Below are 15,893 nucleotides of genomic sequence, written 5' to 3' on the forward strand. Positions count from 1 at the left end.
GGGGTCGGGGAGTCAAGAACTAGAGGGCATAGATTTAGGGTGAGAGGGGAAAGATATAAAAGAGACCTAAGCGGCAACATTTTCACGCAGAGGGTAGTGCGTGCATGGAATGAGATGCCAGAGAAAGTGGCGGAGGCTGGTACAAATGCAACATTTAAGTGGCGTTTGGATGGATATATGAATAGGAAGGGTTTGGAGGTATATGGGCCGGGTGCTGGCAGGTGGGACTAGATTGGGGTGGGATATCTGGTCGGCATGGACGGGTTGGACCGAAGGGTCTGTTTCCATGCTGTACATCTCTATGACTCTATGAACAGCTGCTTCTCATTCTGTCTCTGAGCTGCCGTTTGCCCGTCCCCAGGAACAGGGCCCTCTCTACTGGCAGAAAATTAAACCGTTTTCTTTCTAAACTTTTCTCTGACACCGGACTGACCAGTGACAAGCATTACCCTCCTCAACATAGGGTACAGAGAACAGGAGAAGACCCCGCAGACCTCCACGAGTGTGTCATCTCAACTGTGCATTTTGGGCCAGTATATCAATGTGAAATATTTACGTCGAAGATTTTTGGAAAGCAGATGAGAAGGCGAGGTGCACAACAAGCTGCTAAAGACAACATTGAGTGAATAGGAAAGATGGTTTCCCTTCTGGGTTATGCTCCCATCACGCACCGGCAGACATATCACCCACAAGCAAATATTAACTCTGTCTAAATTGCCACATTCTGTTTTTGCGAACCGTGATTTCACTCAGAAGCACAATTTACCCGCTCCCTCCTGAATATCCTTCCAGACTCGAACATACCTTCCAGGTGAAGCAGCACTTCACCTGCACATTTTCCGCAACCTAGTCTCCTGCATTCGCCGCTCATAGTGTCGTGTCCCCAACCGAGCATGAAGTATAATCTGGATGACTGCTTCGCAGAACACCTCGGTTCTGCCCGCAAAAAACGGACCTGAGCTTCTGCTTTCCTGCCACTTTAACACGCCACCCTGTTCCCTGGCCAAAATCTCTGTCTCAGGCTTGCAGCAGTGCTCCAGCAAAGCTCAGCTCCAGATGGAAGAACAACGCCTCATATTCCACTTCAAAACCCTACAGCCCTCCGGTCTTCAAGATCGAGTTGCACGATTTTAGGGCCTGAAATCCCCCATATCCTTGACCCCTACCACACACATACGAGTCCCTTGTTATCACATAGTCTGCTACGACACACTACTTATTGTTAGCCACGAACGCTCTCCATTAACAGTTATTCACCCTCCCACACGGATCGTTATTCACTCCTTTGTCCCTCCTATTGTTCTCTCTCTGAGCTGGCGGGAAAGAGAGCAATGTACACTGGAGACTCTGACCCAGCTGAAACTTGCTCAGTGTGAAATACATTCTACTTTGCTCCAAGAATTGCAAGCAGCAAAGAGTTTCCAGAACATCTGCTTGTCATTCACGTCGGAACCGGCGTGGCGAATTACTGCAGGGAAGGCACGAAACCGCAAGGCATGCGTTTCAACTTTATCAGCTCATTGGCATCTCAGAGAAGTGGTTTTGCGGTTCAGTTCATAGGAAACCACCGAAGAACAGGAGAAGACCACTCAGACCTCCAAAAGCCCGTCACTTGAACGGTGTGAGTTTCGCCATACTATATGGTATGATACGGGGCATTCAGACAGTCAGGAAGTCTTTTGAAAGGCAAGATGCCAAACGGAGTCCCATCACAAAGGCAAGTCGCTCAAGGAGACAGTGAACAATAGCAGAGGATGGTTTCGATCCATCGACCGCTGGGTTATGGGCCCAGCACGCTCCCGCTGCGCCACTCTGCTCTTATGCACAGTTCCGTTTTCCACAGGTCCCTTTAGCCTTTCGTCTGACGAGACTGTTGTCAAAGATCTCCACTGCTGTCGTCTTATATGGTGTTGCGCAGACGTATGGAGGCTGTGTAAATATAAACTTTTTCTAACTTCCCACATTCTGTTGGTCGAACTGTGATTTCACTCTGAATAGACGCCATGCGGCCCACCTTCGCTCTGCTGGGTCGACACAGTAAGTAAACGTGGGTCTCTATTCGTATCATTCTCTTGCCTTCTCCATGTAATTCTGCACATTGTTACTTTAAACATGACCACCGAATTCCCGTTTGCGTCTCATGAATCTGCCTCTTTGTCAGTGTCAGTTAGGGATTTACTGACCCCAATCACTCCCTGTACGAAAGCGTTCTCTCTAATGTCACTTTTGGTTCTTTTCCTCATGACTTTAAATCTCCGCCGAATCGTTGCCGATCCTTTCAGGCGTGGGAGCATTTTGACTGCATTACTTTCTCTGTCTCGACTTCGCGTAACTTGGAAAGCTTCAATGGGGCCAGATTTCAAACTTCGGATCTCCGAAGAGAGCTATCCCAAATTTCCAATCCACCCTCATCGCTGACATCCCTCAAACACCGCAACCTCCAATCATTACACTTCGCTGCTTTCTGTCCCATTGGTTCTCCAGGGAGCCCAACCTCGTTTAACGAACGTACGTTTTGAGAAAATGGAAGAGGCACTTTTGCACAAGGCATAAACCGCGGGCTCGTCCGGGATTTGAACCCGGGACCTCTCGCAAATCTACGTCGACGAAGACCCAAAGCGAGAATCATACCCCTAGACCAACGAGCCAGACAGAAAGCGCGCTTCCACCCCACCCCCCGCTCTACCTCTTGAACCAGCTGAGTCTTGCTCAGAGTGAAGTATAGTTGACATTGAACAGGCTGGGGCTGTTTTCTCTGCAACGTCGGAGGCTGAAGGGTGACTTTATGGAGGTTTACAAAATTATGAAGGGCATGGATAGGATAAATAGGCAAAGTCTTTTCCCTGGGGTCGGGGAGTCAAGAACTAGAGGGCATAGATTTAGGGTGAGAGGGGAAAGATATTGTGTGCAGTTTTGGTCGCCATACTATAGGAAGGATGTGGAGGCATTGGAACGGGTGCAGAGGAGGTTTACCAGGATGTTGCCTGGTATGGAAGGAAAATCGTATGAGGAAAGACTGAGGCACTTGGGGCTGTTTTCACTAGAGAAAAGAAGGTTTAGGGGTGACTTGATTGAGGTGTACAAGATGATTAGGGGGTTAGATAGGGTCGACAGTATGAACCTTTTCCCGCGTATTGAGTCGGGTATTACAAGGGGGCATAGCTTTAAATTAAGGGGGGGTAGATATAGGACTGATGTTAGGGGTAGGTTCTTCACTCAGCGAGTCGTTAGTTCATGGAATGCCCTGCCAGTAACAGTGGTGGACTCTCCCTCTTTATGGGCATTTAAGAGGGCATTGGATAGGTATATGGAGGATAGTGGGTTAGTGTAGTTTAGGTGGGCTTGGATCGGCGCAACATCGAGGGCCCAAGGGCCTGTACTGCGCTGTATTCTTCTATGTTCTATGTTCTATGTTCTATATAAAAGAGACCTAAGCGGCAACATTTTCACGCAGAGGGTAGTGCGTGCATGGAATGAGCTGCCAGAGAAAGTGGCAGAGGCTGGTACAAATGCAACATTTAAGTGGCGTTTGGATGGATATATGAATAGGAAGGGTTTGGAGGTATATGGGCCGGGTGCTGGCAGGTGGGACTAGATTGGGGTGGGATATCTGGTCGGCATGGACGGGTTGGACCGAAGGGTCTGTTTCCATGCTGTACATCTCTATGACTCTATGAACAGCTGCTTCTCATTCTGTCTCTGAGCTGCCGTTTGCCCGTCCCCAGGAACAGGGCCCTCTCTACTGGCAGAAAATTAAACCGTTTTCTTTCTAAACTTTTCTCTGACACCGGACTGACCAGTGACAAGCATTACCCTCCTCAACATAGGGTACAGAGAACAGGAGAAGACCCCGCAGACCTCCACGAGTGTGTCATCTCAACTGTGCATTTTGGGCCAGTATATCAATGTGAAATATTTACGTCGAAGATTTTTGGAAAGCAGATGAGAAGGCGAGGTGCACAACAAGCTGCTAAAGACAACATTGAGTGAATAGGAAAGATGGTTTCCCTTCTGGGTTATGCTCCCATCACGCACCGGCAGACATATCACCCACAAGCAAATATTAACTCTGTCTAAATTGCCACATTCTGTTTTTGCGAACCGTGATTTCACTCAGAAGCACAATTTACTCGCTCCCTCCTGAATATCCTTCCAGACTCGAACATACCTTCCAGGTGAAGCAGCACTTCACCTGCACATTTGCCGCAACCTAGTCTCCTGCATTCGCCGCTCATAGTGTCGTGTCCCCAACCGAGCATGAAGTATAATCTGGATGACTGCTTCGCAGAACACCTCGGTTCTGCCCGCAAAAAACGGACCTGAGCTTCTGCTTTCCTGCCACTTTAACACGCCACCCTGTTCCCTGGCCAAAATCTCTGTCTCAGGCTTGCAGCAGTGCTCCAGCAAAGCTCAGCTCCAGATGGAAGAACAACGCCTCATATTCCACTTCAAAACCCTACAGCCCTCCGGTCTTCAAGATCGAGTTGCACGATTTTAGGGCCTGAAATCCCCCATATCCTTGACCCCTACCACACACATACGAGTCCCTTGTTATCACATAGTCTGCTACGACACACTACTTATTGTTAGCCACGAACGCTCTCCATTAACAGTTATTCACCCTCCCACACGGATCGTTATTCACTCCTTTGTCCCTCCTATTGTTCTCTCTCTGAGCTGGCGGGAAAGAGAGCAATGTACACTGGAGACTCTGCGCCAGCTGAAACTTGCTCAGTGTGAAATACATTCTACTTTGCTCCAAGAATTGCAAGCAGCAAAGAGTTTCCAGAACATCTGCTTGTCATTCACGTCGGAACCGGCGTGGCGAATTACTGCAGGGAAGGCACGAAACCGCAAGGCATGCGTTTCAACTTTATCAGCTCATTGGCATCTCAGAGAAGTGGTTTTGCGGTTCAGTTCATAGGAAACCAACGAAGAACAGGAGAAGACCACTCAGACCTCCAAAAGCCCGTCACTTGAACGGTGTGAGTTTCGCCATACTATATGGTATGATACGGGGCATTCAGACAGTCAGGAAGTCTTTTGAAAGGCAAGATGCCAAACGGAGTCCCATCGCTCAAGGAGACAGTGAACAATAGCAGAGGATGGTTTCGATCCATCGACCTCTGGGTTATGGGCCCAGCACGCTCCCGCTGCGCCACTCTGCTCTTATGCACAGTTCCGTTTTCCACAGGTCCCTTTAGCCTTTCGTCTGACGAGACTGTTGTCAAAGATCTCCACTGCTGTCGTCTTATATGGTGTTGCGCAGACGTATGGAGGCTGTGTAAATATAAACTTTTTCTAACTTCCCACATTCTGTTGGTCGAACTGTGATTTCACTCTGAATAGACGCCATGCGGCCCACCTTCGCTCTGCTGGGTCGACACAGTAAGTAAACGTGGGTCTCTATTCGTATCATTCTCTTGCCTTCTCCATGTAATTCTGCACATTGTTACTTTAAACATGACCACCGAATTCCCGTTTGCGTCTCATGAATCTGCCTCTTTGTCAGTGTCAGTTAGGGATTTACTGACCCCAATCACTCCCTGTACGAAAGCGTTCTCCCTAATGTCACTTTTGGTTCTTTTCCTCATGACTTTAAATCTCCGCCGAATCGTTGCCGATCCTTTCAGGCGTGGGAGCATTTTGACTACATTACTTTCTCTGTCTCGACTTCGCGTAACTTGGAAAGCTTCAATGGGGCCAGATTTCAAACTTCGGATCTCCGAAGAGAGCTATCCCAAATTTCCAATCCACCCTCATCGCTGACATCCCTCAAACACCGCAACCTCCAATCATTACACTTCGCTGCTTTCTGTCCCATTGGTTCTCCAGGGAGCCCAACCTCGTTTAACGAACGTACTTTTTGAGAAAATGGAAGAGGCACTTTTGCACAAGGCATAAACCGCGGGCTCGTCCGGGATTTGAACCCGGGACCTCTCGCAAATCTACGTCGACGAAGACCCAAAGCGAGAATCATACCCCTAGACCAACGAGCCAGACAGCAAGCGCGCTTCCACCCCACCCCCCGCTCTACCTCTTGAACCAGCTGAGTCTTGCTCAGAGTGAAGTATAGTTGACATTGAACAGGCTGGGGCTGTTTTCTCTGCAACGTCGGAGGCTGAAGGGTGACTTTATGGAGGTTTACAAAATTATGAGGGGCATGGATAGGATAAATAGGCAAAGTCTTTTCCCTGGGGTCGGGGAGTCAAAAACTAGAGGGTGAGAGGGGAAAGATATAAAAGAGACCTAAGCGGCAACATTTTCACGCAGAGGGTAGTGCGTGCATGGAATGAGCTGCCAGAGAAAGTGGCGGAGGCTGGTACAAATGCAACATTTAAGTGGCGTTTGGATGGATATATGAATAGGAAGGGTTTGGAGGTATATGGGCCGGGTGCTGGCAGGTGGGACTAGATTGGGGTGGGATATCTGGTCGGCATGGACGGGTTGGACCGAAGGGTCTGTTTCCATGCTGTACATCTCTATGACTCTATGAACAGCTGCTTCTCATTCTGTCTCTGAGCTGCCGTTTGCCCGTCCCCAGGAACAGGGCCCTCTCTACTGGCAGAAAATTAAACCGTTTTCTTTCTAAACTTTTCTCTGACACCGGACTGACCAGTGACAAGCATTACCCTCCTCAACATAGGGTACAGAGAACAGGAGAAGACCCCGCAGACCTCCACGAGTGTGTCATCTCAACTGTGCATTTTGGGCCAGTATATCAATGTGAAATATTTACGTCGAAGATTTTTGGAAAGCAGATGAGAAGGCGAGGTGCACAACAAGCTGCTAAAGACAACATTGAGTGAATAGGAAAGATGGTTTCCCTTCTGGGTTATGCTCCCATCACGCACCGGCAGACATATCACCCACAAGCAAATATTAACTCTGTCTAAATTGCCACATTCTGTTTTTGCGAACCGTGATTTCACTCAGAAGCACAATTTACTCGCTCCCTCCTGAATATCCTTCCAGACTCGAACATACCTTCCAGGTGAAGCAGCACTTCACCTGCACATTTGCCGCAACCTAGTCTCCTGCATTCGCCGCTCATAGTGTCGTGTCCCCAACCGAGCATGAAGTATAATCTGGATGACTGCTTCGCAGAACACCTCGGTTCTGCCCGCAAAAAACGGACCTGAGCTTCTGCTTTCCTGCCACTTTAACACGCCACCCTGTTCCCTGGCCAAAATCTCTGTCTCAGGCTTGCAGCAGTGCTCCAGCAAAGCTCAGCTCCAGATGGAAGAACAACGCCTCATATTCCACTTCAAAACCCTACAGCCCTCCGGTCTTCAAGATCGAGTTGCACGATTTTAGGGCCTGAAATCCCCCATATCCTTGACCCCTACCACACACATACGAGTCCCTTGTTATCACATAGTCTGCTACGACACACTACTTATTGTTAGCCACGAACGCTCTCCATTAACAGTTATTCACCCTCCCACACGGATCGTTATTCACTCCTTTGTCCCTCCTATTGTTCTCTCTCTGAGCTGGCGGGAAAGAGAGCAATGTACACTGGAGACTCTGAGCCAGCTGAAACTTGCTCAGTGTGAAATACATTCTACTTTGCTCCAAGAATTGCAAGCAGCAAAGAGTTTCCAGGACATCTGCTTGTCATTCACGTCGGAACCGGCGTGGCGAATTACTGCAGGGAAGGCACGAAACCGCAAGGCATGCGTTTCAACTTTATCAGCTCATTGGCATCTCAGAGAAGTGGTTTTGCGGTTCAGTTCATAGGAAACCAACGAAGAACAGGAGAAGACCACTCAGACCTCCAAAAGCCCGTCACTTGAACGGTGTGAGTTTCGCCATACTATATGGTATGATACGGGGCATTCAGACAGTCTTTTGAAAGGCAAGATGCCAAACGGAGTCCCATCGCTCAAGGAGACAGTGAACAATAGCAGAGGATGGTTTCGATCCATCGACCTCTGGGTTATGGGCCCAGCACGCTCCCGCTGCGCCACTCTGCTCTTATGCACAGTTCCGTTTTCCACAGGTCCCTTTAGCCTTTCGTCTGACGAGACTGTTGTCAAAGATCTCCACTGCTGTCGTCTTATATGGTGTTGCGCAGACGTATGGAGGCTGTGTAAATATAAACTTTTTCTAACTTCCCACATTCTGTTGGTCGAACTGTGGTTTCACTCTGAATAGACGCCATGCGGCCCACCTTCGCTCTGCTGGGTCGACACAGTAAGTAAACGTGGGTCTCTATTCGTATCATTCTCTTGCCTTCTCCATGTAATTCTGCACATTGTTACTTTAAACATGACCACCGAATTCCCGTTTGCGTCTCATGAATCTGCCTCTTTGTCAGTGTCAGTTAGGGATTTACTGACCCCAATCACTCCCTGTACGAAAGCGTTCTCCCTAATGTCACTTTTGGTTCTTTTCCTCATGACTTTAAATCTCCGCCGAATCGTTGCCGATCCTTTCAGGCGTGGGAGCATTTTGACTACATTACTTTCTCTGTCTCGACTTCGCGTAACTTGGAAAGCTTCAATGGGGCCAGATTTCAAACTTCGGATCTCCGAAGAGAGCTATCCCAAATTTCCAATCCACCCTCATCGCTGACATCCCTCAAACACCGCAACCTCCAATCATGACACTTCGCTGCTTTCTGTCCCATTGGTTCTCCAGGGAGCCCAACCTCGTTTAACGAACGTACTTTTTGAGAAAATGGAAGAGGCACTTTTGCACAAGGCATAAACCGCGGGCTCGTCCGGGATTTGAACCCGGGACCTCTCGCAAATCTACGTCGACGAAGACCCAAAGCGAGAATCATACCCCTAGACCAACGAGCCAGACAGCAAGCGCGCTTCCACCCCACCCCCCGCTCTACCTCTTGAACCAGCTGAGTCTTGCTCAGAGTGAAGTATAGTTGACATTGAACAGGCTGGGGCTGTTTTCTCTGCAACGTCGGAGGCTGAAGGGTGACTTTATGGAGGTTTACAAAATTATGAGGGGCATGGATAGGATAAATAGGCAAAGTCTTTTCCCTGGGGTCGGGGAGTCAAGAACTAGAGGGCATAGATTTAGGGTGAGAGGGGAAAGATATAAAAGAGACCTAAGCGGCAACATTTTCACGCAGAGGGTAGTGCGTGCATGGAATGAGCTGCCAGAGAAAGTGGCGGAGGCTGGTACAAATGCAACATTTAAGTGGCGTTTGGATGGATATATGAATAGGAAGGGTTTGGAGGTATATGGGCCGGGTGCTGGCAGGTGGGACTAGATTGGGGTGGGATATCTGGTCGGCATGGACGGGTTGGACCGAAGGGTCTGTTTCCATGCTGTACATCTCTATGACTCTATGAACAGCTGCTTCTCATTCTGTCTCTGAGCTGCCGTTTGCCCGTCCCCAGGAACAGGGCCCTCTCTACTGGCAGAAAATTAAACCGTTTTCTTTCTAAACTTTTCTCTGACACCGGACTGACCAGTGACAAGCATTACCCTCCTCAACATAGGGTACAGAGAACAGGAGAAGACCCCGCAGACCTCCACGAGTGTGTCATCTCAACTGTGCATTTTGGGCCAGTATATCAATGTGAAATATTTACGTCGAAGATTTTTGGAAAGCAGATGAGAAGGCGAGGTGCACAACAAGCTGCTAAAGACAACATTGAGTGAATAGGAAAGATGGTTTCCCTTCTGGGTTATGCTCCCATCACGCACCGGCAGACATATCACCCACAAGCAAATATTAACTCTGTCTAAATTGCCACATTCTGTTTTTGCGAACCGTGATTTCACTCAGAAGCACAATTTACTCGCTCCCTCCTGAATATCCTTCCAGACTCGAACATACCTTCCAGGTGAAGCAGCACTTCACCTGCACATTTGCCGCAACCTAGTCTCCTGCATTCGCCGCTCATAGTGTCGTGTCCCCAACCGAGCATGAAGTATAATCTGGATGACTGCTTCGCAGAACACCTCGGTTCTGCCCGCAAAAAACGGACCTGAGCTTCTGCTTTCCTGCCACTTTAACACGCCACCCTGTTCCCTGGCCAAAATCTCTGTCTCAGGCTTGCAGCAGTGCTCCAGCAAAGCTCAGCTCCAGATGGAAGAACAACGCCTCATATTCCACTTCAAAACCCTACAGCCCTCCGGTCTTCAAGATCGAGTTGCACGATTTTAGGGCCTGAAATCCCCCATATCCTTGACCCCTACCACACACATACGAGTCCCTTGTTATCACATAGTCTGCTACGACACACTACTTATTGTTAGCCACGAACGCTCTCCATTAACAGTTATTCACCCTCCCACACGGATCGTTATTCACTCCTTTGTCCCTCCTATTGTTCTCTCTCTGAGCTGGCGGGAAAGAGAGCAATGTACACTGGAGACTCTGAGCCAGCTGAAACTTGCTCAGTGTGAAATACATTCTACTTTGCTCCAAGAATTGCAAGCAGCAAAGAGTTTCCAGAACATCTGCTTGTCATTCACGTCGGAACCGGCGTGGCGAATTACTGCAGGGAAGGCACGAAACCGCAAGGCATGCGTTTCAACTTTATCAGCTCATTGGCATCTCAGAGAAGTGGTTTTGCGGTTCAGTTCATAGGAAACCAACGAAGAACAGGAGAAGACCACTCAGACCTCCAAAAGCCCGTCACTTGAACGGTGTGAGTTTCGCCATACTATATGGTATGATACGGGGCATTCAGACAGTCTTTTGAAAGGCAAGATGCCAAACGGAGTCCCATCGCTCAAGGAGACAGTGAACAATAGCAGAGGATGGTTTCGATCCATCGACCTCTGGGTTATGGGCCCAGCACGCTCCCGCTGCGCCACTCTGCTCTTACGCACAGTTCCGTTTTCCACAGGTCCCTTTAGCCTTTCGTCTGACGAGACTGTTGTCAAAGATCTCCACTGCTGTCGTCTTATATGGTGTTGCGCAGACGTATGGAGGCTGTGTAAATATAAACTTTTTCTAACTTCCCACATTCTGTTGGTCGAACTGTGATTTCACTCTGAATAGACGCCATGCGGCCCACCTTCGCTCTGCTGGGTCGACACAGTAAGTAAACGTGGGTCTCTATTCGTATCATTCTCTTGCCTTCTCCATGTAATTCTGCACATTGTTACTTTAAACATGACCACCGAATTCCTGTTTGCGTCTCATGAATCTGCCTCTTTGTCAGTGTCAGTTAGGGATTTACTGACCCCAATCACTCCCTGTACGAAAGCGTTCTCCCTAATGTCACTTTTGGTTCTTTTCCTCATGACTTTAAATCTCCGCCGAATCGTTGCCGATCCTTTCAGGCGTGGGAGCATTTTGACTACATTACTTTCTCTGTCTCGACTTCGCGTAACTTGGAAAGCTTCAATGGGGCCAGATTTCAAACTTCGGATCTCCGAAGAGAGCTATCCCAAATTTCCAATCCACCCTCATCGCTGACATCCCTCAAACACCGCAACCTCCAATCATGACACTTCGCTGCTTTCTGTCCCATTGGTTCTCCAGGGAGCCCAACCTCGTTTAACGAACGTACTTTTTGAGAAAATGGAAGAGGCACTTTTGCACAAGGCATAAACCGCGGGCTCGTCCGGGATTTGAACCCGGGACCTCTCGCAAATCTACGTCGACGAAGACCCAAAGCGAGAATCATACCCCTAGACCAACGAGCCAGACAGCAAGCGCACTTCCACCCCACCCCCCGCTCTACCTCTTGAACCAGCTGAGTCTTGCTCAGAGTGAAGTATAGTTGACATTGAACAGGCTGGGGCTGTTTTCTCTGCAACGTCGGAGGCTGAAGGGTGACTTTATGGAGGTTTACAAAATTATGAGGGGCATGGATAGGATAAATAGGCAAAGTCTTTTCCCTGGGGTCGGGGAGTCAAGAACTAGAGGGCATAGATTTAGGGTGAGAAGGGAAAGATATAAAAGAGACCTAAGCGGCAACATTTTCACGCAGAGGGTAGTGCGTGCATGGAATGAGCTGCCAGAGAAAGTGGCGGAGGCTGGTACAAATGCAACATTTAAGTGGCGTTTGGATGGATATATGAATAGGAAGGGTTTGGAGGTATATGGGCCGGGTGCTGGCAGGTGGGACTAGATTGGGGTGGGATATCTGGTCGGCATGGACGGGTTGGACCGAAGGGTCTGTTTCCATGCTGTACATCTCTATGACTCTATGAACAGCTGCTTCTCATTCTGTCTCTGAGCTGCCGTTTGCCCGTCCCCAGGAACAGGGCCCTCTCTACTGGCAGAAAATTAAACCGTTTTCTTTCTAAACTTTTCTCTGACACCGGACTGACCAGTGACAAGCATTACCCTCCTCAACATAGGGTACAGAGAACAGGAGAAGACCCCGCAGACCTCCACGAGTGTGTCATCTCAACTGTGCATTTTGGGCCAGTATATTAATGTGAAATATTTACGTCGAAGATTTTTGGAAAGCAGATGAGAAGGCGAGGTGCACAACAAGCTGCTAAAGACAACATTGAGTGAATAGGAAAGATGGTTTCCCTTCTGGGTTATGCTCCCATCACGCACCGGCAGACATATCACCCACAAGCAAATATTAACTCTGTCTAAATTGCCACATTCTGTTTTTGCGAACCGTGATTTCACTCAGAAGCACAATTTACTCGCTCCCTCCTGAATATCCTTCCAGACTCGAACATACCTTCCAGGTGAAGCAGCACTTCACCTGCACATTTGCCGCAACCTAGTCTCCTGCATTCGCCGCTCATAGTGTCGTGTCCCCAACCGAGCATGAAGTATAATCTGGATGACTGCTTCGCAGAACACCTCGGTTCTGCCCGCAAAAAACGGACCTGAGCTTCTGCTTTCCTGCCACTTTAACACGCCACCCTGTTCCCTGGCCAAAATCTCTGTCTCAGGCTTGCAGCAGTGCTCCAGCAAAGCTCAGCTCCAGATGGAAGAACAACGCCTCATATTCCACTTCAAAACCCTACAGCCCTCCGGTCTTCAAGATCGAGTTGCACGATTTTAGGGCCTGAAATCCCCCATATCCTTGACCCCTACCACACACATACGAGTCCCTTGTTATCACATAGTCTGCTACGACACACTACTTATTGTTAGCCACGAACGCTCTCCATTAACAGTTATTCACCCTCCCACACGGATCGTTATTCACTCCTTTGTCCCTCCTATTGTTCTCTCTCTGAGCTGGCGGGAAAGAGAGCAATGTACACTGGAGACTCTGAGCCAGCTGAAACTTGCTCAGTGTGAAATACATTCTACTTTGCTCCAAGAATTGCAAGCAGCAAAGAGTTTCCAGGACATCTGCTTGTCATTCACGTCGGAACCGGCGTGGCGAATTACTGCAGGGAAGGCACGAAACCGCAAGGCATGCGTTTCAACTTTATCAGCTCATTGGCATCTCAGAGAAGTGGTTTTGCGGTTCAGTTCATAGGAAACCAACGAAGAACAGGAGAAGACCACTCAGACCTCCAAAAGCCCGTCACTTGAACGGTGTGAGTTTCGCCATACTATATGGTATGATACGGGGCATTCAGACAGTCAGGAAGTCTTTTGAAAGGCAAGATGCCAAACGGAGTCCCATCGCTCAAGGAGACAGTGAACAATAGCAGAGGATGGTTTCGATCCATCGACCTCTGGGTTATGGGCCCAGCACGCTCCCGCTGCGCCACTCTGCTCTTATGCACAGTTCCGTTTTCCACAGGTCCCTTTAGCCTTTCGTCTGACGAGACTGTTGTCAAAGATCTCCACTGCTGTCGTCTTATATGGTGTTGCGCAGACGTATGGAGGCTGTGTAAATATAAACTTTTTCTAACTTCCCACATTCTGTTGGTCGAACTGTGATTTCAATCTGAATAGACGCCATGCGGCCCACCTTCGCTCTGCTGGGTCGACACAGTAAGTAAACGTGGGTCTCTATTCGTATCATTCTCTTGCCTTCTCCATGTAATTCTGCACATTGTTACTTTAAACATGACCACCGAATTCCCGTTTGCGTCTCATGAATCTGCCTCTTTGTCAGTGTCAGTTAGGGATTTACTGACCCCAATCACTCCCTGTACGAAAGCGTTCTCCCTAATGTCACTTTTGGTTCTTTTCCTCATGACTTTAAATCTCCGCCGAATCGTTGCCGATCCTTTCAGGCGTGGGAGCATTTTGACTACATTACTTTCTCTGTCTCGACTTCGCGTAACTTGGAAAGCTTCAATGGGGCCAGATTTCAAACTTCGGATCTCCGAAGAGAGCTATCCCAAATTTCCAATCCACCCTCATCGCTGACATCCCTCAAACACCGCAACCTCCAATCATTACACTTCGTTGCTTTCTGTCCCATTGGTTCTCCAGGGAGCCCAACCTCGTTTAACGAACGTACTTTTTGAGAAAATGGAAGAGGCACTTTTGCACAAGGCATAAACCGCGGGCTCGTCCGGGATTTGAACCCGGGACCTCTCGCAAATCTACGTCGACGAAGACCCAAAGCGAGAATCATACCCCTAGACCAACGAGCCAGACAGCAAGCGCGCTTCCACCCCACCCCCCGCTCTACCTCTTGAACCAGCTGAGTCTTGCTCAGAGTGAAGTATAGTTGACATTGAACAGGCTGGGGCTGTTTTCTCTGCAACGTCGGAGGCTGAAGGGTGACTTTATGGAGGTTTACAAAATTATGAGGGGCATGGATAGGATAAATAGGCAAAGTCTTTTCCCTGGGGTCGGGGAGTCAAGAACTAGAGGGCATAGATTTAGGGTGAGAGGGGAAAGATATAAAAGAGACCTAAGCGGCAACATTTTCACGCAGAGGGTAGTGCGTGCATGGAATGAGCTGCCAGAGAAAGTGGCGGAGGCTGGTACAAATGCAACATTTAAGTGGCGTTTGGATGGATATATGAATAGGAAGGGTTTGGAGGTATATGGGCCGGGTGCTGGCAGGTGGGACTAGATTGGGGTGGGATATCTGGTCGGCATGGACGGGTTGGACCGAAGGGTCTGTTTCCATGCTGTACATCTCTATGACTCTATGAACAGCTGCTTCTCATTCTGTCTCTGAGCTGCCGTTTGCCCGTCCCCAGGAACAGGGCCCTCTCTACTGGCAGAAAATTAAACCGTTTTCTTTCTAAACTTTTCTCTGACACCGGACTGACCAGTGACAAGCATTACCCTCCTCAACATAGGGTACAGAGAACAGGAGAAGACCCCGCAGACCTCCACGAGTGTGTCATCTCAACTGTGCATTTTGGGCCAGTATATCAATGTGAAATATTTACGTCGAAGATTTTTGGAAAGCAGATGAGAAGGCGAGGTGCACAACAAGCTGCTAAAGACAACATTGAGTGAATAGGAAAGATGGTTTCCCTTCTGGGTTATGCTCCCATCACGCACCGGCAGACATATCACCCACAAGCAAATATTAACTCTGTCTAAATTGCCACATTCTGTTTTTGCGAACCGTGATTTCACTCAGAAGCACAATTTACTCGCTCCCTCCTGAATATCCTTCCAGACTCGAACATACCTTCCAGGTGAAGCAGCACTTCACCTGCACATTTGCCGCAACCTAGTCTCCTGCATTCGCCGCTCATAGTGTCGTGTCCCCAACCGAGCATGAAGTATAATCTGGATGACTGCTTCGCAGAACACCTCGGTTCTGCCCGCAAAAAACGGACCTGAGCTTCTGCTTTCCTGCCACTTTAACACGCCACCCTGTTCCCTGGCCAAAATCTCTGTCTCAGGCTTGCAGCAGTGCTCCAGCAAAGCTCAGCTCCAGATGGAAGAACAACGCCTCATATTCCACTTCAAAACCCTACAGCCCTCCGGTCTTCAAGATCGAGTTGCACGATTTTAGGGCCTGAAATCCCCCATATCCTTGACCCCTACCACACACATACGAGTCCCTTGTTATCACATAGTCTGCTACGACACACTACTTATTGTTAGCCAC

At 48.8% G+C, this 15,893-nt stretch overlaps 1 protein-coding gene and 5 non-coding genes across 6 annotated transcripts in view; 1 reads left to right on the plus strand and 5 right to left on the minus strand.

Moving 5' to 3' along the window:
* The window catches only part of LOC148144133 (uncharacterized), a 278,667-nt gene that overhangs the window by 99,330 nt on the left and 163,444 nt on the right, over window positions 1-15,893 (plus strand).
* Window positions 2,559-2,648, minus strand: trnap-ugg (transfer RNA proline (anticodon UGG)). Its single transcript is given in 2 exon segments — window positions 2,559-2,594; window positions 2,613-2,648. It is a non-coding gene; the product is annotated as a tRNA-Pro (tRNA).
* On the minus strand, window positions 5,910-5,999 carry trnap-ugg (transfer RNA proline (anticodon UGG)). The gene is given in 2 exon segments: window positions 5,910-5,945; window positions 5,964-5,999. It is a non-coding gene; the product is annotated as a tRNA-Pro (tRNA).
* trnap-ugg (transfer RNA proline (anticodon UGG)) lies at window positions 8,721-8,810 on the minus strand. Its single transcript is given in 2 exon segments — window positions 8,721-8,756; window positions 8,775-8,810. It is a non-coding gene; the product is annotated as a tRNA-Pro (tRNA).
* trnap-ugg (transfer RNA proline (anticodon UGG)) lies at window positions 11,545-11,634 on the minus strand. The gene is given in 2 exon segments: window positions 11,545-11,580; window positions 11,599-11,634. It is a non-coding gene; the product is annotated as a tRNA-Pro (tRNA).
* Window positions 14,377-14,466, minus strand: trnap-ugg (transfer RNA proline (anticodon UGG)). The gene is given in 2 exon segments: window positions 14,377-14,412; window positions 14,431-14,466. It is a non-coding gene; the product is annotated as a tRNA-Pro (tRNA).

The sequence above is a fragment of the Chiloscyllium plagiosum genome, unplaced genomic scaffold (genome assembly GCF_037043375.1).
Source record: "Chiloscyllium plagiosum isolate Xiang-an unplaced genomic scaffold, Cpla_swu_hap1 HiC_scaffold_27, whole genome shotgun sequence".
Classification (NCBI taxonomy): Eukaryota; Metazoa; Chordata; class Chondrichthyes; order Orectolobiformes; family Hemiscylliidae; genus Chiloscyllium; species Chiloscyllium plagiosum.